Source organism: Chaetodon auriga, chromosome 13, assembly GCF_051107435.1.
Source record: "Chaetodon auriga isolate fChaAug3 chromosome 13, fChaAug3.hap1, whole genome shotgun sequence".
In the NCBI taxonomy this organism is placed as follows: domain Eukaryota; kingdom Metazoa; phylum Chordata; class Actinopteri; order Chaetodontiformes; family Chaetodontidae; genus Chaetodon; species Chaetodon auriga.
Genome location: NC_135086.1, coordinates 1,171,347 through 1,191,021, shown reverse-complemented (window position 1 = coordinate 1,191,021; position 19,675 = coordinate 1,171,347). Strand labels below are relative to the sequence as shown.

Here is a 19,675-nt window from a genome sequence, read left to right as displayed (position 1 = left end):
TCCTCATCTGATTCACACCAGCAATTAAAGAGCAGCCAGATGCCTTCGGGGAGGAGAGGGGAGGGGGCGAAAGAGGGAGAAGGAGACAACAGAAAAGAGAGAGATGGGGGGGGGGGGGTCAGAGGAAGCATCAAATCCAGAGACGATAACGCTTCCTGTTGTGCATTGAAAGCCTCCTTTGCGTCCTCCTATAAGCAGAGAGACGCTTTGTGAAGCGCCGGAGCTCGACTGTTGTCACATTCTGCATCTATTCACACCTCAGCTGAGCCAATTTGTCAGTTGGGGTACATGTGCAGAAAGGTTTATTGTGACTTGATCAAAGAGGTGGGAGGTGGAAAGGCATCATTTTATCAAAAAGAGAGAAAACCTCACAGATCAGCTTCTGTATGAATAACAAGCTGATATTCATGAGGTACAGCGTTACACATGTCTGTGTCAAAGCTGAAAGCATCACTTACTGCTCGCTCTTTGTGTTAATAGGCCCAGATATGGATTTCACCTGAGGGGCCTCCAGTGAGTCAAGTCACAGCGCCCTCTAGCGGCTGCAGTAATCAATGTCTGCTTAAACCCAACCCGGCTGCATCTCCTTAAGGTCATGTGTACGATGCGTTTTTGTTTTTGTCCTCCACGCCACTGCAAACCAAAGCGCAAATGTCTCAGAAGCACAGCGTTTTACCTTTCTGATTTTCATAACTTGCTCAGATTTTGCTGATTTGGTCATTTTTCCTTGATTTCTGTGCCTCTGCCATGAATGAGCAGGTTTCACAGTTAAATGTTTTGATGATCAGTCTGCGCAGACCGTCGGATGCATCGCAGATGGAGGCTGGACGTTACACGTAACTGCTCATGAAGCATTTACATCATGAGTTAAAATGTGTCTTCGTTATCTCGACTGCACTTGAATTGTGATCAGATCTAGATATGCAAATTAGTTGGTCAGACCAATTGTGTTCAGGGTTCACGTACATCTGCACTAGCTTGCATTTTTCTCCATCCGACACATTCAGGTCAACGTTACAAGCGGCATATTTTGTTGTTTCATTCAGAGCACTGGTTGGATTTAAACACAAGACCAGGGTTCACAACTACGTATTAAATATCTTTGTGCTTTGCATTAGCGAGCACGAGCCCTACTGAAGCGTTAAATCCACACCGACTCTGACCTCCATTCAGCCATCTCTGTCCTCTGTCTGCCAGCAGAGGACAAGCTGCCTCCACCACACTGACTGATACCTGAGAATTACCGGACAGGAACAGTCTTCATGTGTGAGACTTACACAGGAAGAAATCTGCATTGTTTTTCATCATGGATTCTGTTTCCCGCCAAGTAGCAGGCAAGAGGAACACGCCTACAGTGAAACTCATAGTGACACTGAGAGATCTGATCAAACAACAGTTACTGCAACCGAAAGCAGCTACAAACACGAGGTGAAGCAGCATCCTGCAGTCAGTGTCTGTGAGTCGCTTCTGCTCTGCTGCAGCTCGGCTGTAAACACCAACACAGAAATAAAAAGCTGCCTCAGTGTCTATGAAAGACATTTTTCCAGAGGCGAGACACATGTAAAGGAGTCCCTGACAGTTTGCTAACATGGTTGATGTTCTTCTGCATCACCACATTCATGGATGTGACACTGTCATCTCCTCCTGCTTCCATGAAGTATTAAACATACCAGAGGACAGATTTAAACCCCAGACCCCCCAAACCAGAAAACCACAAGTCCGTCTGAAGATCAAGTGAGTGAATGTGTTCACAGAGGCAATCTGTGTACGTTCAGAAATATGTTTTCCCTCACAGGTGAGGGGGAGGGGTGTTTTCTACGAGGCAGCAGCAGACATGTCAGTGTGTGGTGGACGTTCAGAGCACAGAGGACACTTCAAGGTTGAACCACACAGGAGTAAATTATTCACCAGCAGGAAAGAAGAAACATGCATCTCCCTCCTCGCTCTGCAGTGAGTGTACGTCCACAATCCTGTTTCCTACAAATGACCTTTATGTTCAAGACGCTCTGCCTGGATTACACTTTTTATCTACACAATGAGGAAAAGATGTTCATTCATTCATTCATGAATGTGGAAAGCTGTGACGTTTGATGCACTCAGGTGAGTGACATGTTAGCTTTATTAACATTTAACCAAAACCACCATCTGTCACCAAAGAGTTTCTGTGGCCTCAATCTAAACACTCAGGATGTGAAACTGCTGGAAAGTAACCAAGTACTTTTACTCAAGTAAGCTACTGTATGTACAAGTTGAGGTACTATCCTCAAGCGTTTACATTTTCTGCTACTTGATACTTCTAATCCCTACATTTCAGAGGAAAATAGTGTACTTTTTGTGTCATTTACCTGTGATGTAGTATATTTACATCATTGTATTTAGAGGTCGGTCAGTTAATCAGTTTGGCCGATTAATTGGATGTCCTCTAAACTGTCATTATTGGCTGAACTTGGGTGCGACAGTGGCCAATGGCTGTACAGCCTCCACCACTCAGCGTTTTGCATGGAGGCTCGTATACGTGAGATAATCTACATTTAAATGAATGGCTGTATTGGTACCTTTACTTAAGTAAACGATGTGAATACTCCTTCATCACTTTCTCACAGCGTGCAGTCCCACCAACAGTAACGCCTGTGACTTTCCACTTTAATAAGCCCACAGCAGAATGAAACGCTGCCCAGCATCGATCTGTTTTTCCTCAGGTTTTATGGAGGGCAGGAGGGAGGAAGAGATGTCAGATTTTCCCTCAGCTGGATGGCAGGCAGCAGCTGGTCTAGACATGAAATCACCAACCACAGGATGAGACATGCGGGGAGACACTGGAGGTGAATGTTCCCTGGGACACAAGCTTTTATGAGTAAAGCAGCAAATGCATCTTTTTGTCTGCAGTCTTCATGCTACCCTGAGAGGTGAAATGATCAAAAGACTGAAGCCTCGTTAACCGTCTCCTAGAAATTACATTTACATGATGCTGATTTGTTTCCCCAATTAGGCTGCGTTGTGTTGGGACACATATTTGCTGCTAGATTATGTTCATGTGCAACATTTTTGTTCACGGTCATATTCATCTGACATCACCCATATTTACATCTTGTTCCTCTTCCTGCGATTTTCTACATGAGGACCATCTGTCACCTCCAGCTGAAACTCATCTGACATTTAGCCTGAGACTTGTTAGCTTTAGCTTCAGTCTGTTAGCATGATACCATGACCTGGGACCTGTGAGCTTTAGCCTCAGTCTGTTAGCATGATACCATGACCTACAGACCTGTTAGCTTTAGCTTCAGTCAGTTAGCATGATATCATGACCTACAGACTTGTTAGCTTTAGCTTCAGTCTGTTAGCATGATATCATGAACCAGGAACTGTTAGGTTTAGCCTCAGTCTGCTAGAATGATATCATGACTTATGGACCTGTTAGCTTTAGCCTCAGTCTATTAGCATAATATCATGAACTGGGAACTGTTAGCTTTGGCCTCAGTCTATTGGCATGATATCATGAACTGGGACCCATTAGCTTTAACCTCAGTCTGTTAGCATGATATCATCACTTACAGACATGTTAGCTTTAGCCTCAGTCTGTTAGCATGATATCATGAACTGGGAACTGTTAGCTTTGGCCTCAGTCTATTGGCATGATATCATGAACTGGGACCCATTAGCTTTAACCTCAGTCTGTTAGCATGATATCATCACCTACAGACATGTTAGCTTTAGCCTCAGTCTGTCAGCATGATATCATGATCTACAGACTTGTTAGCTTTAGCCTCAGTCAGTTTGCATGATATCATGAACTGGGACCCGTTAGCTTTAGCCTCAGTCAACTGCTGACAGGTGATATCAATCCATTCACCTGACTCAGCACACTCATACAAGCCTCAGGAAATCTTCCATTTCCATCTGATCAAATCACCCATATTCACCTCCTCTTCCTTTTTGCTGCGTCTTCTTCCTGTTCGATGCCAGTTTCCACATGAGGACAATTTGTTTCCTCCAATCGAATCTCACCTCCTCTAACGATTCTGTTCCTCCATCCTGCCACAACAAGTCACCGCTGCCTTCGCCTGCACTCTTCTCCAATTGTGTTTTTCTTACTTCTCTTTCTGTTTTTCTGCGCCTCTCTCCTTTTTCTCTCTCTTTTCTCGCCTTCCTCCCAACCAGTCACAGTGATGAAGTGGCCAGTGAGCAGCCGCCTCGGCCGGTAATCACCACGGTAACTCATGGCAGCGCCGCGGCGCCGGCAACACGCCATCCATCACCGCCTCTGCTGCTGCAGGAAACTGATATATCAAGATGTAAATTCTGGCCCTGCTGCTCCCAGCGCTCCTCTGCTGTCTCCACAGAGGAGGAAAAAAGGAGGAGACAAAGGGGGAGGAGAGGAGAGGTGAGACGGGTCGAAGAGGAGAATAATGGGGGATGGAAGAGAAATGAGGGGTGAGGAGGAGAGAGATGGGGGTAAGAGCTAAAGGAGGGTGAAGAGATGCAGGAGAGGAAATGGGAAAAGAAAGCAAGACCACAAAGGGAAGTGAAGGAAGGAAAGTAACAAGGGAATACAGAACAGGAGAGAGGAGGTGGAGGATGGGAGGAGGAAGGAGGAAAGAGGGAAAAGGAAAAGAAAAAGTAGGAGGAGAAAACAGAATGTTTGATGATGACGTTGGTGTTAATCCATCCTAATCCAGCCTTATTGCTTTCTCTCAGCCTGCAGTGATCTGCTACACACACACACACGCACACACACACACACACACACACACACACACACACACACACACACACACACACTTTTTAAAAGGCGTATTCATTGTTTTGTATGTGTGTATGTATTCATGTCCTGAAGCTTTGGCAGAGTCTCTTAGACATTTATGTTTCCTTCTGTTACAGTTAATTTAGAATTCAGAGATAAAACTATTGACTTCAGAGGTAAAACTATTCAAAGACAGTCAGAATTAAAAACAGAAGTGACGCTTTAATTAGTTACATAGACCTTCAGAGGAGTCCACACCTACAGTTTGTGTATCAGTCATTTCTGGCTTCTCCATGTCAGCAGCTACAGCTACGTTGAAATGAAGCTGATGGAATACAAATCTAGATCTTTAAACACCAGGGGCCTCATTTATAAAACTTGCTTACGCACAAAACGGGGCTTGAAAGTTGCGTACGCAACTTCCTACGCAAAGGTTGTGATTTATAAAAATAAACTTAGCGTGAGAATGTGCGCACCGGTACGCCAACTTTGATGCTTGTGTACGAACATTTTGGAGACGGGGAAACTGGCGGTGCAGATGGTGAGGTGGTGAATTGAAGCCAGATTGATCTCATACATTTAATGTCATCACATATCAGACTTATAGACCCGCGTAATCATAAACACCCAAGTCTGCAGTGTTATAGATGTGTTCCTTTAATGAGCCGTTAGGCCTACTACTGTATGCACAATGTTCATATATCATACTTCCATCTTCAAATGATACAGAGCGGTGGATGGCACTGATGGATTAGTAGTAATTCTGACAAGGTGTGTAACAATCATTCAATTTGCTGAGTAAGCATATAAATAGTGCGGTGACACTCGTGCGTAATGCTGCACAATGGATGCGCTGGCACTGCTGGAAGATCACGCAAACGGTAGGATCAGGATGGAGAGAAGTTTTACGGACCACGGAGATTTGCTGGCCCATGATGATGACTGGCTAATAAGCCGATTTAGATTCCCTAGAGCGGTGCTGTTGGATCTATGTGCTGAACTGGGCCCAGTGTTAGATAGACCCACCCGCTGGAACCGCGCCATCCCGGCGCATATCCAGGTGCTGACCACTCTGGGGTTTCTGGCGACTGGCTCCTTTCAGTGGGAATTAGCCGACAGGTAAGTGTTTGATATGATTAATATTATATAATGTTACATTGTCTGTCTAAAGCCCCTTTTGGGTATGATATAATTCAGTTAAATTGTGTCCTTCGGTCTGGGATATTTCCAGCAATGTCCGGTTTCCCAAATATAATCGACGCAATTGACTGCACTCACATTGCTATAAGGGCTCAGAGTGAAAATGAATTTGCTTATGTGAATCGAAAAAATGTGCATTCACTCAATGTACAAATTATTTGTACCTCGGACATGATCTTGACGAATGTAGTGGCACGGTGGCCTGGGTCAGCACATGACTCATTCATCATGACGCACAGTAGTGTAGGGATCTGTAGTTTCTGCCACAGATTGCTCTGTGGCACTGGAACTATTCACTGCGGTGACGATGTGCCGCCACTCTTTTTTTTTTTTTTATTGTATTCGTGACGCCACTACTGTGACCACCAAACAAAATATCCTTTCTGGTCTCCACCTCACCCACAAGCACCTCGATTTCAGTCTCCGTAAAATTTCTTTTTCTTTTCTCTGCCATGATCGAACGTAAAATGCCATTGATCAGCAGGCATATTTATATGCAAAGACATTCATGAGGTACTTTGCATTGACCATTCATGGTAAAATGTGGGTGTGTCGGAGGCGGGATGTGAGGTGAATCCACCTGCGCAATCTTCCAGGTGGAGTGTGATTTATAAAGGGAAAATTGCGTGCAGGTGTGAGTACGCACGTTTTATAAATCCGAATATTTTTTGGCGTACGCCATTTTCAGCTTTTGGGCATACGCACACTTTTAGTATGGATTCTACGCAATGTTTTATAAATGAGGCCCCAGTTTACTATGAACTTGTGTTTGTGCTGCAGAGCCACATGAAGCTTCAGTCCATCTCCATCTTTTCCATCTGCTGCAGTAAAGCTAATAAACTACAAAGGAACACACTCTTCTGATTAACTCCACACTGAGCTGACATAAGAGTGGAGACAGTTGCTTATCTGTTTCAAGAATGTACAAAAATCACTTCTCAGTATTTTCCTCTGGAAACTTTCAGCTCCACAGAACAGAGGAAAACAATTCTTGTTGGTTCAAAGACAGAAGAAACACTGCAGTCCTGCTTTCCATCTGTACTTTAAGTTCCTCTGCTGGCATTGATTAAACCATAAAAACTCATTTCTGTTCATCAAAATTATTATTTAGAAGTTTTTAAAATGACTCTGGTGTAACTCTATACCTTTGCCTGTTGCTCACCTGCAGCTCAAGCGTACCTGAACACACAAACCTCTGTGTGAGGAAACAGAGGAGCACTTCAGCCATACATGAGATCCAGATTCAGATATATATTTACTCCTCTTTTTATTATTGCTTTGCACTATTTCAAAACCTTGTCAAATTTTGCTTTCTCTCTCTATCAATAAGCAGCATCACTGTGAAATAAACCAACCAATCAATCAATAAGTCAGATCGAGACATAAAAACAACACCTGTGGACATCCTGGTGGTCGACTACGAACCACAACGTCTCTGGTTCGAGTCCCACTGAGGACTCACAGCTCATGACCTGTCATCTCTACGGTCAGCTGAAATAAAACCATTAAAAAGATCCCGCTGTTGTCATTTAACTACAGAAGCCAAACTTTGGAAATATTCATGTTTTCTGAAAACAAACAGCCACACAACAGCATTACCTCAATAAAACAGCCAATAAATTCAACAGAATTAGCAGAACAAATCAGTAAAGACGACCGTGAAGCCGATCAGACCAATCGGTGATTGATCCTCAGAGCTACAGACACATCTTGGTCTGTGCTGAAACACAGTTCAGTCACTCAGCTTGGTGTAAAAACGGGATTATGACCAAAAACACGACAAAATAAAGAACAGTGATCCTTAACTGCTGTCATTCTGTTGATTTGATGACGACGACACAAACCCATGAGGAAGATCAGTGTCAAGAAAGTGAAAAAGCAAACAAACAAACGTATGACTTACTGTTTGAAGGCAGCAGCTCCCCTCTGATGGTTCCTGTGGAGACAAAGACACACACTTCATCAGTCCTAAAGATCCTAATGGAGTAAATGTGTGTGTGTGTGTGTGTGTGTGTGTGTGTGTGTGTTCAGATCTCTTCAGGTTTCAGCCATGACATCATCTCCACCCTGCCAGTCCCCTGAAGCAACACTGACTCTGAGAGCGTGTTGGATTCAAGGCTGGTGGAGGAGGTGAGGCTCTAATAAAACCGTTATGTGATTTACAGCATCCTGAGGGCGAAACACACGCACACACACACGCACACACACATGCGCGCGCGCACACACACACGCACACACACACACACACACACGCACACACACACACACGCACACGCACACGCACACACACACACACGCACACACGCACACACACACACACGCACACACACACACACACACACACGCACGCACACACACACACACACACACACAGCACCAGCTGGGCAGTGCTGACCTTTCTAAATAAAGGGTAAGCAACAGAAACAAAAGCAGTAAAACTGTGTGAAAAGAAAGAACAGGAGGCGCTGATGTGATCAGAAATCTCTTTCAGACAAACATCCTCAAACATCTCACTGACAGCAACACGAATCCATCAGCCAATCAGAATCAGCGGTGAATGTCATCACAGAGGTTTTCTTCAAAGCACGAGGTGGAGCAGGCTCGTTAATCTGACTACAAACTCCAACGATGAGGAAACAATAAAACCTGCTGCTAAATTAAACATAAGTCAGCCTGCAGCTAACAATTATTTCAATGATCAGTTAATGTGTTGGGTTTTTTGTTCATTGATTAAGCATTTGGACTATAACAGTCTTCAAATGTCTTGTTTAATCCCCAAAGATTCAACTGACTGTGATACCAAACACATAGAAGCAGCAAATTATCACACTGAAAAACAGTCAACTGATTATTGAAGAACAGCAGTTTTCAAAAACCATTACTATTGATTATGATGTGGGATTACTGACATCCTACATGATACAAGTGAACATTCAAAGGTAGCCTACATCATCAGTCTACGGTGATAATGGTCACAGGTTCACCATCACGAGTCATGTTTGAAGCAGAAGGTCTTTGACTTCAGACAGACGAAGATAAAAGAAGCCTTAGCCTACGTGGCTACTATATACAGAAGGCTAGTTAGCTTGACATGCTAATGTTTGCAGCTCATGGTTTAATCCATTCATTGCACTTTTTGGTTTGGGAAACACTGAATAAGCCTGCAGCCTCTGACAACTGTGATTGGACGATCTCTGTTCAGGGGAGGGGTTTAGCGAGCAGTCAGCCATGCTCACGGCCTGACATAATGCAGAGTATGACACGATGTTAAAGTAATGCAATTTCCTGTTCTTTGCTAAACAGCTTAATTGTAAGAAAATAGTTTCAAAGACACTGAGCATGAAATGAATTGATGGTTGACAGTTATGGAGCGCAGCGTGAATAGAAAGTGACTAATTACTGTTTAGTGTTCAGCCAAGTGAACAGTACAGTGTGTTATTGCCAGAGCAGACCATATGGCAGAGACAGCGCCAAGCTGAGCCAAAGCAGTCCAGACTACAATGAACCAGTCCAGCTTCCAGCAGCTCCTCTCTGCATACACACTGTAACCAGTGTCCCAGTATGCTGCTACTGTGTGCGGTAAGACACCACGGAGCATGCCCAGTAGATGACTGACTCTCCTTCAGAACAACCGACCTGAAGACAGAACCACATGACTCCTCTGCAGCAGAACCTTTTACTCTGTGACACATCTTCTGTGAAGCGTTGAAGCTCGGCCATTCCAACAGTTTAGCACTGCACAACCAGAAAGTTAGCAGACTTGAGACAGTCTCAGACGGTGAACATGATAAATATTATACCTGCTGAACATCTGCACGATAGCATAGTCATCGTGAGCATGTTAGCGTACAGTTAGCATTTAGCTCAAAGTGCTCTTTACACTGAAGTCTATAAACAACACTTTAAGAAAAGGTACAGGATATAAAGCCAGAATTTACATCACAGTCAAGCTCCCAGTTTAAAATTGAAAATACTGCACATAAAGACAAACAGTGGAGAAAAGAAGCGGAGCTGCTTCCACACTGACGACGAACAGAAAGTGCTGAAATGACACCACTTAGCAGAATTACTGAGAACACACCTGAACAGCAGGTGAGCTGTTAACCTTTTCTTTGTCTTTCTTTCTTCTTAAAAGTTTGCTCTTATTTCTTTTATTTCTGTTTTCTTGCTCTCCTGTGTGTTTAAAGAAAAAAATCTCATTGTTTTCACTTTCACTTTCATTATCACCTCAACACCACCATCCTGATCCGTTATGCAAATGAGTGCATAAATCTGCATCTCGCTCAACGAGAGCCTCTCTGCTACAGAGTCTGATTGCATCTATGTGGATCAGTCAGAGGGGGAATTACTTTCCTACATGATCTCATGAGGGCTGCATGAATTTAAAGGAAGCTGCAGCACATTTTACCTTTTCAACAAGAAGGAACATATTGAAGAGCCCTTCGCTTGCACTGGGTAGACTTTACTTTATAATAACATACATGCACATTTGATGTTAACATGTTGAATTAGATTCCATTATGTAACCAGCCATGTCAGCTACTATAAAACTTAGTTTGGCACTGAGTTTGAAAAAGAGACTGAAGTAAAAGATAGAAAATAGTAAACGGTGTAACACTGTCACTGACCTTCAAACTGTTTCCTACTGTTCGCTGTTGTACGATACGTTAGCAACGTCACGAAAAAAACAGAAAGGCCAACTCGTCCCCTGTAGGAAAGGAGTCAACCTCCTGCTTTTTGCATGTGGGTTTCAAAAAGCTGCATATGCACTAATGTTGGTGTAAAAGTGGCTTAAGATGGCGAACATGGTAAACGTATGCACCAGCATGTTAGCATGCTGATGTTAGCATTTAGCTCAGGGCAGCCTCACTGCTCAGATGAATCAATAATGAACAGCAGCTGCTGACACTGCTGACTAAAACATGAATTTAATTATCTTTCGTGAATTGTTTTCATATTTTGATGTGTACTGACATCAGAGAAACATTCTCCTTCAGTATTAACCACGTTACCCAGCCGTGCACGTACATCATAATCATCACATTGTCAGAAATGTTCGCTGTGAATGCTGCAGACAGAAATTTTCAACCCTCTTTGCAGTCTGGTCCATTTATAAAGTGTTTAGCAGCAGAACAGGATTTAAATCCGACACCTTCATAATTACTGGATTTAAACTGCAGCAGACATGTGAAGCTCATGCAGAGCCTCATTCATAAATATAATATTCCTTTCTCTCATTATAGGAGGAAAAAAAGTCTAAATGAGTCTGAAATGTATATCTGGAAAAACTCTGAATTCACTGCGGCTGTTTACGCTGGCACAGATGCTTCAGCAGAATAATAAAAGCCAAGTGAGGGATTCAAGACAGCGCCGCTCTGCCTTCCAAAATAAAGCTCCAGGTCTCTGCAGACGAGCCTCTCTATTCATCACACACAATGGCTGTTGTCTGCCGAAACAAAACACACTCACTGATTGTGTGTTTTCTTTTTACGGCCCTCTGCTTTGTCTTGTGTTTGTGTTGATCAATCACAGCCGCAGTGAGGAGCAGGGTGAGCGGGGAGGGCCGGGCGGCGGCGGCGGGGCGATGTACCTGCATCCCACCTATTGGCACCATCCGTGTTCCAGAGAGCCCTCGTATAAATCACTGTTAATGACACCCAGACGAGGAGAGGAAGAATATCAGGCCAGGGAAGCAGGGAGGGAAGGAGGAGGAGAGGGATACGATAGTCTGCTCCTCGGGTACTGCTTTTTAAGGAGTTTAAAGGTTTTCAGCTGCCCCCCGTTAGAATGGAGGAAAACAGTAGAAAAAGAGGGTCTTCTGATTGAGATTTTGGTTCTGTGTGTTTTAATTTCTTCTTATTCCAGTCCTATTTAAAGAGAATACAATCTCTTTTTCCGAGAGCGACCTGGACAAAAAGCACAGTCACTAACACACACTTATGGCTGAAAGTCACAATCTCAATCAATCTCAGGATTATTTCATCTAGAAAATGTCAGAAAATGGTGAAAAATGTCTGTTACAGTTTTCAGATGTGTCGTTTCAACAGTCCAAAACCAAAAAGTATTCAGTTTATGATGATATAAAACAGAGAAAATTGTCAAATCCTCACATAAAAGAGGCTGTAACCAGCAAACGTTTTACATTTTAGCCTAAAAAAATGTCAAAAACGTTAATGTTAATCGTTGCAGTTGTACATGCGAGACAAAATTCATACTGCTAGACCAGAAATAAACATTTGGATGGACTGAAGTTGAATACAGACAGGAGCTGCAGACAGCAAAATAACCACAATCTGTTGAACTAGCATCAGCCACAGCAGCTAAAAGTACCACAAAGTTTGCTAATGACAAAGCGTGAGGAGGGATAAAAGACGCTCGTTAGCATTGGAGCTTAACAAGAAGTAGTCTGAACACACGTCAATGTTTCAGGAAGAGCGTTTCCTCCGCCGGCCGAGCCTGCGTTTAAGTGTGAGTACCAGTGGAAAATAGCTCCGATCAGGATTTTCCTCAAGTACAATGAGGACAAGCAGAGTGTGTGATTTGATGTGATGTGCGAAGAGAGGCTGGTTTGCTTTGTAAGTGGCAATCCAAACGCCCTGCTACTCCCACTTTACCTCCAACAGGCCCGCTGCCTGCCTCCTATTACAGAGGAACTTTGGCTGAAATGGTGTGTAAAAGGTTGACAGCTTTGATAGATGTTTGAACAGTCAAGGTTATGTACAAATGTAATATGAACCAAATGGCACAGTGACTGATGATGAACTACAGACAGTCAGTGTTAAATTAAAGGTCCACTCTGAGGTTCTTTCTGATGACGTTTCTGCAAACAGTGACAAACAGCCAATGCAGTCACAGACTCTTGATCCATGTTTATAGTTCGACAGTTTGATCTGATTTTCGTGAGCCTGGTGGATCGCACTGGACAGACTCATTTACATAAAGTTGAGGACGAGTCTTGATTATGCAAATTTAGATACGGTGACTCGTCCGTCAACTCTCCGTATCCATCGAACACTGCACAGATCTCCTGCTCTCCATAGAAAATGAACATCTGTCATCTGAATGACATCTGTCAGCAGATCCAGTGTTTCTGTACCTTAAAACCTTCTGCAGCTTCCTAACGTCACAGTACTTGACAAAAAGAACATAAACAGACCAAGAAACCTGCTGCACATTACAGAAAACAGCATAGAGAATATCCAGGTAAGAGTAGGAGTACCATAGTGTAGAACTACTCTGTTTAAGTGTAAAAGGATTTGCATCAAAATACACTTAAAAACTCCAACAGCCCGTCCACCTGTCTGTTGATGCTCATTGTGTACTCATGTCGCACATCGTAGAAAAGCTACAGGAAACTCTTGTGATTCGACTGATGTGAACCATTTCAAGATCCACCACAACAGCACAAACAAAGAAGTGATTCTGAAACTGAGGCACCTCATCGATGAGTCTCATAATCCACCCATCGATAACACAACTGGTGACACAAAGGCCCAGATGATCCAATCCAGTAAAATATTTAGTCAAAAAAAGTGCAGTAATCCAGCAGAAGACCTGTTATCGTTCCAAATTAGCCGGCAGACGTGCTGATCATCCATGTTTTCCCAGACGATACGTAGTCTTGTCACTATACTCAACTAGAACCTTCCATGATGTTCTCATTGTCTTCTCTCCTGTAAAGATCCAGCCAATAGCAACTGACTGTGCAGATGATTGGTGCTTCCTATAGCCAATGAAACTTCCAAAAACATGGACATCTTCCTTCAGTGGGGACTTTACCTACAAATCAAGGAATTCAGTGCAAACAGTGTGGATAAAATTAAATTAAATATACTGATTAAATATAATTATGGACACCCTGAACACAAATAATGACGGCCTACATATAATTTGCCAGAGTGTAACTATTGATCTCTATCTATATACATATAGTAACTAGCCAGACATAGTGTAGGAGTACATTGAGTTTCTGTGGTACTGTTACCAGTTTCTACTGAACGTGGACTTGGGTAAGGCTTCATGATGTGGTCCCATTGTGTTTTCTCACTAATAAGGTACAGAGAGTCATCTGCAGGCATCTATGTACAAAAAATATTCAGGCAGAAATAAAAACCTTCTCCTTCACTGTGCTCAGACATCTGTTACTCAGAGTCTGCTGCACCTACAGTGATTCTGACTACTGGGGATAAAGTTCAGAGTGTTACCCTTCAAAAGAGTGGCTGAAGAACAGCTTTGACTTTACCTGGGGTCTGCCTTCAATAGGTGTTTCAGGCTTGTTCTACAGGAACAGGAAGAGACTTTCTAAAGTACTACCAGTGAAAGTATTATGCAGCAATTATTATGTTCATTATGGAGGAGCTGGAACAATACATATTATTGGATTATAATAATTGGTGCATTAATGTGTTCATCACTTTAATGTTGCAGCTGGTAAACGCTTTACACAGACAGCCTGGTACAATCTGGAAGGAGCTGATTCCCTCACCGGTCTGTCAGGCTCCTGTTTGCATCCAGATGCAAACACACCTGGAACAAAGTCCACATACAAGCTTGTTCTATAAAAACGCTGGAACATGAAGTATTTCCCTGCAACAGTATTAACTTGATAACCAGCAGCTACATGTTGAATGTTCAGTAAAACAGGGGTGAAACAGAGTAATAAGGTTTCAGATAACAAGTGTTTCAGTGACAAATCAACTACAGACCCAGTTTGATAAAGACAAGTGGACCTCAGATCATCCACCAGACACCTGGCCAGATGTGTTCATCATCAACAACAGCAGGGACACACAGGTTTATATTTAACATGTGCACCAGTGATGCTGTGATTTACAGTGTTTTACCTGTCCACCTGTGAGTGATCAGCTTCACAGACGTGTGCACAGGGTGAGGAAGACAGGGCGACCAAAACCTCCCCACACAGCTGCAGGTCCACATGAACACCAGCATGAAGCAGGAGGAGCTCAGTGCATCCTGCTCTCAGTTTCACGCTGATTATTCAGCGAAACAAGCTTTCTTTCAGCTTTCGTCCACTCGCCCTCATGGCCATTACGCACCTGTGACAGACTGATCCAGGTGAGTAAACCCTGAGCCCTGTTCACAGAGGACCAATCCTCTGGAGTCACACACTTCACAAAGACACACAGATAAATTTCACCCTGCAAAGACAATTGTACTCTTCTGCAGCCCAATAGTGTTATTGATTCAGTTCAGATGATATATAAATAGATGCGGTGGCGTATAAATGGCTGAGATGTCAGTATGCATATCTGCTGCAGCAGTGAGAGGCAGAGGGAGCGTCTGAGCGCCTTTTATCTGGTGCATAATGACAATCTGTGGACAGATACAGACTGCATTTTAAAAGAACGCTCACTGTTGACCTTGGAAGAAAGCTGTGAGAGAAAATCATCTTAACTGAACATCTCAGCTTCTTCCAGTGTTTCAGAAACACCACATCTGACCCAGTGAGCAACAACACACACCACTGATCCACCAATGAGCAGGAGGGCAGGTGAGGAACAACACATCTTAGTAAATACATGTAGTCACAGTCCACCGCTGGCCGTCACCACGACAGAACAGTAATGAGGCCACGTTGTTCTTTGTCTTTCAGTCATTAAACCATCCTGAATAATGTGTGAATGCTTCCATGACAACCACACGTTTCTCCTTCTTAAAGTTACAGATTTCTGATGTTTTTAACACAAACAATAAGGCAAATAGTGTGTGTGTTTGGGTCATCATGATGCATTCGCTAGAAAACACCTGGAACACACAAACCAGTCAGATGAGTCAATACAGGAGGAAACAGCATTGTTTTTATTCAGCGATTCATTTACTTTGCTTCCCCTCAGTTCTTCATGCCCACAGTGAAACTCAGTGAAACTCAGGCCTTGATCACTGTTATTGACTCCCACAGATTAAAAAGACCATCTTCAGAGCAAAGTTATTGGAGTTAACTAGCTCACAGCTGCTAGCTGACTGTGTGTTGCAGCAGCTGTTTCCTTTGTGAGAAGCATCAACGGCTCTGATGTTTAGCGTGCTGAACTTACTTTACATTCTTCATCACGCTAAACTGATGATTTTTACTTTGTTGGACTGGAATTTGATTTATTAGGATGATTTAAAACTTTTCACCCCAAATCTGCAATTTTCATAGATCTTACTGATAACAGAATTTACTAATCTTATAATCAGCCTGATGAAAACGTGGAGGTTCCCATAGTGATACGAGTCGTGTGGTTTCTGTCTTAAATGTAATAAAACAGAAACTGTGCTGTGAAATAGATGGTGTTGAATCCACCAGTGTCTCCGCTGAACACACAAAACTGATATCAATCTTCCAGTTAAAGTCAAAGCAAACAGCAGCACTTCCCAAACCGCCTCAGTGTTTGTGTGTTTACACGTCTAAACAGCCGTCAAAGGCTAACACAGTCCTCCCAGTACGAGCTGTGGAGGAGGAGTTCGTCTCGTGTGCTGAGTCTGCTCATAAATCAGGTGTCAAATTAGAAGTTGTCAGTGGGAGAATGTGCTGCTGCTGCTGCCTCGTGAAGAGCCGTGTTCATTGCTGTACGCAGCATTGACTCTAATCAGGTCCAATTACAGCACATTCCTGCGTAGCCACACGCATAAATCACACGGACAGGTATAGAAAAATACACCTTTTCATGTTTGACTCAAATTGATTTGTGAAATAAGCCATCAGACTCTCCAGGAGACACAGCTGATTATCCCTGAGTGCTCAAATGGAAATATTCCTGAGTGAGAACAAAGAGATTTCACAGCAACCCCCATCACACACACACATGCACACACACTCAACATAGAGACATAGACAGGCACTATTCCCACAGGACGTCCATGGAGCCTCCCTCCAATAAAGAGGATTATAGATTTTGCCCTGTGCACCCGAGTGTTTCCAATGAAATAACGGCCTCCTCCTGCAGAAGTCATTAAAATTTAAACCATCCCCCCTTTTAGCTGAATATCACTGTACTGCTCTGCATGCATCAGTGTGTGCCACGCTGTGTGTGTGTGCGTGCATGTGGGTGTGTTCATGCATGTGCGTGTGTGTGTGGCATCTGCATGCAGGAGTGTGAGAAAATTAGAAAGGAAGATAAGAGGAAGTGTGAGTGAAAATGTGTTTCTATCCTCTGCGGCCCTGCTGGCTCAGTGGCTGCTTAAAGATTTCACTCACACACTCTCTCTCTCTCTCTCTCTCTCACACACACACACACACACACACACACACACACAATCCTAAAATGGGGAGGCGGAAGTGAGATGAATGTTAAATTTACATTTTTCTCTGAGCTGATGGTGAAGGCAGGAAATACATATTTATGTTGAGGCAGCACCTCAACAGGGGGGACAATGCTACATGCAAACACACACACACACACACACACACACACACATTTATAAAGATGAGAAGCTTTAGAAGAAGTTTTATATGAGTTAAGAGTCAAAAAAGTTTTAAAGCAAGATTTGAAAGCTTGACAATATTAAACAGTTTAAAAAGTGAGAAACAGGATGACAAGAACATGCTGCAACAAACAAACAATTTCAGGATTGTGTTCTGGATTAATCTGATTTCTGATATCTGATTTCTGATTAATCAAGAGTCATGTGATATATAATGTCAGAAAATTTCTCATTTAGTTTGGTGACGACGTGGGAACAAAACAAACCCAATGCACTCATACAGGGGCCGTAGACTATAATTAAAAATCTGCATACAATCTCATCAAAAACAGACTTCTTAAAACTGCAGGTTATTAATATTTTCAGTGATTTAACATGAAATGGGCACAAAAAACAGTTGCAATAAAGCAGCAAAAACTGAGATGAAATACTTAGATAAAATCTTAACTTAACTGGTTGAAAGTTGTTATAATGCTGAAAGTACCAAAACAACATGATAAAATAACGAGTCATTGCACTGGTTTTCCATTGTACTTTCATATATTCTGCAGGATGACTGTGAAACAGGCATTAAATCACGCTGTTATTAAAAAGGTGTTAATTTACCTGCAGAAACTCGAAGTACAACTGATCAATGCTGAGAGACAGAGATGTAACAGTAGAGACCGACGCAGACAGACTGTTTCCATAACATGAGGCAGACGGACTTACAAGACAGACGTTTGGCACTGTGTGAAGGAATATGAGCTAGCTAGCTGTCTGTCTGTCTGCTTGTCCTCAGGTGTAATTGCATCTGTCTTGTTTAGTGATCTCAGGTCTCTGGCTGGATCCTCCTCCAGAGGAGCGTACACATCATGGAAATAAAGGTTGCTAGCCAGCTAGCTCACCAGTTTCTGGGCTAACAGTTACAGACATAAGGAACATTTTCCTGAGGAGTCAACCTCCACCAGGCACAGAAAGCGGTTCAGGATCATCAGCATCAGGCAGTGAACCACGGACTAATGCTTCAGCTGTGTGAGTCCGCAGGTGTAACACTGTGGCTAACAACTGTGAACGGGACAGCAAGCTAACCTTAGCTAGCTCCTGCGCGGGCTAACGTTAGCTAGCTCGTACCCGGGCTAACATTAGCTAGCCCGTGCGCGGGCTGTGAGAGAAGTTATTGTCCATTGTTCGTAACCTCTATTGACACAAACGCTACCTTCACGTTTATTAAACACCGTTTGAAAGCTAACACTCTCGTGAATCGATTGATTCAAACCATTTCAAGATCACAACAAGAGGCTCAATTAACACCAACAGCAGACAAACAACCGTTAAAGTGAACACATCATTGAGTCAACTCACCACTGATGTCTCTCATTGATCCACAGATCGATAACAGTCTGACAAAACGGTCTGGAAACATCCACAAAGGTCCAGAAGATCCACTGCAGTAAAGATATTTTGTCCAAAACATGAGAATAATCCACAAAAAGATGTTTTCTCCTTTCTTGTCTTCGCTTGTCCTCTGCATTTTCATGTTTCAACTTCCAGAAAAGTCCACAGACTCGCGCCACTTCGTCCCTGTAGTCTCAGGTTTCAAATTCACCTCACTTGACCAATCACGATCTGCTACATGAAGCCTAGCGACCAGAGAAGCCAATAACAGTCTAAGTTGAACAAAGCTCACCTTCTCACCAGTGAAGACCAAGCCAACCACAGCAGAGTTTGACGATGACTGACGCTTTGAATAGCCAATGAAATTCTGAACACGCTGATCTGGTTATTCAGACCTCCAGCACCTCAAATTAGGCCTTTCAGTGCCAACAGGTGTATTACATACAATATGACGTGATAACTGAATGGCCTCAATATAAAGATATGTGGCCAAAATATAGGTTCAAATAAAATTACAAATACCTTAAATAAGAATATAGAAGATGACAGACGATGAAGGCTTCTGGACAAACACAGAAAAGCTTCTTGACAGTCAAATAAACAGTTTACTGGAATGTTTTCTTGAATGAAATCAATCAGCATCTTTGTGCACATCTTTAATCCTCTTTGTTTTGCACATTTTAAACTGTCTTGACTCCACATGCTGCCAGGAGCCAAAAATCTAAGAAAAATAACACTGAAAATGTAACAGGTAAAAATATAATAGTCTAATTTTTGTGGCTTTTTCATGTCTGACTGTAAATCACTGAAAATATAAATAATTATTGAACTTCTTTCAAAAATGTTTTATATTTTAGGGACTTAAATGAGATGCTCATCGTACATGATGTATAAATAAAGTCATGTTACTGTAAATTAAACATGTGGAGTTTG

The 19,675-nt window shown here is 42.8% G+C and overlaps 1 protein-coding gene across 3 annotated transcripts in view; it reads right to left on the bottom strand.

Annotated features, from left to right (window-relative positions):
• The window catches only part of enox1 (ecto-NOX disulfide-thiol exchanger 1), a 92,628-nt gene that overhangs the window by 57,678 nt on the left and 15,275 nt on the right, over window positions 1-19,675 (bottom strand). For all 3 annotated transcript variants that reach the window (XM_076746519.1, XM_076746522.1, XM_076746520.1), the window contains exon 2: window positions 7,845-7,877. The gene's annotated coding sequence lies outside the window, so the exon portion shown is untranslated. The remainder of the gene's footprint in view (window positions 1-7,844; window positions 7,878-19,675) is intronic.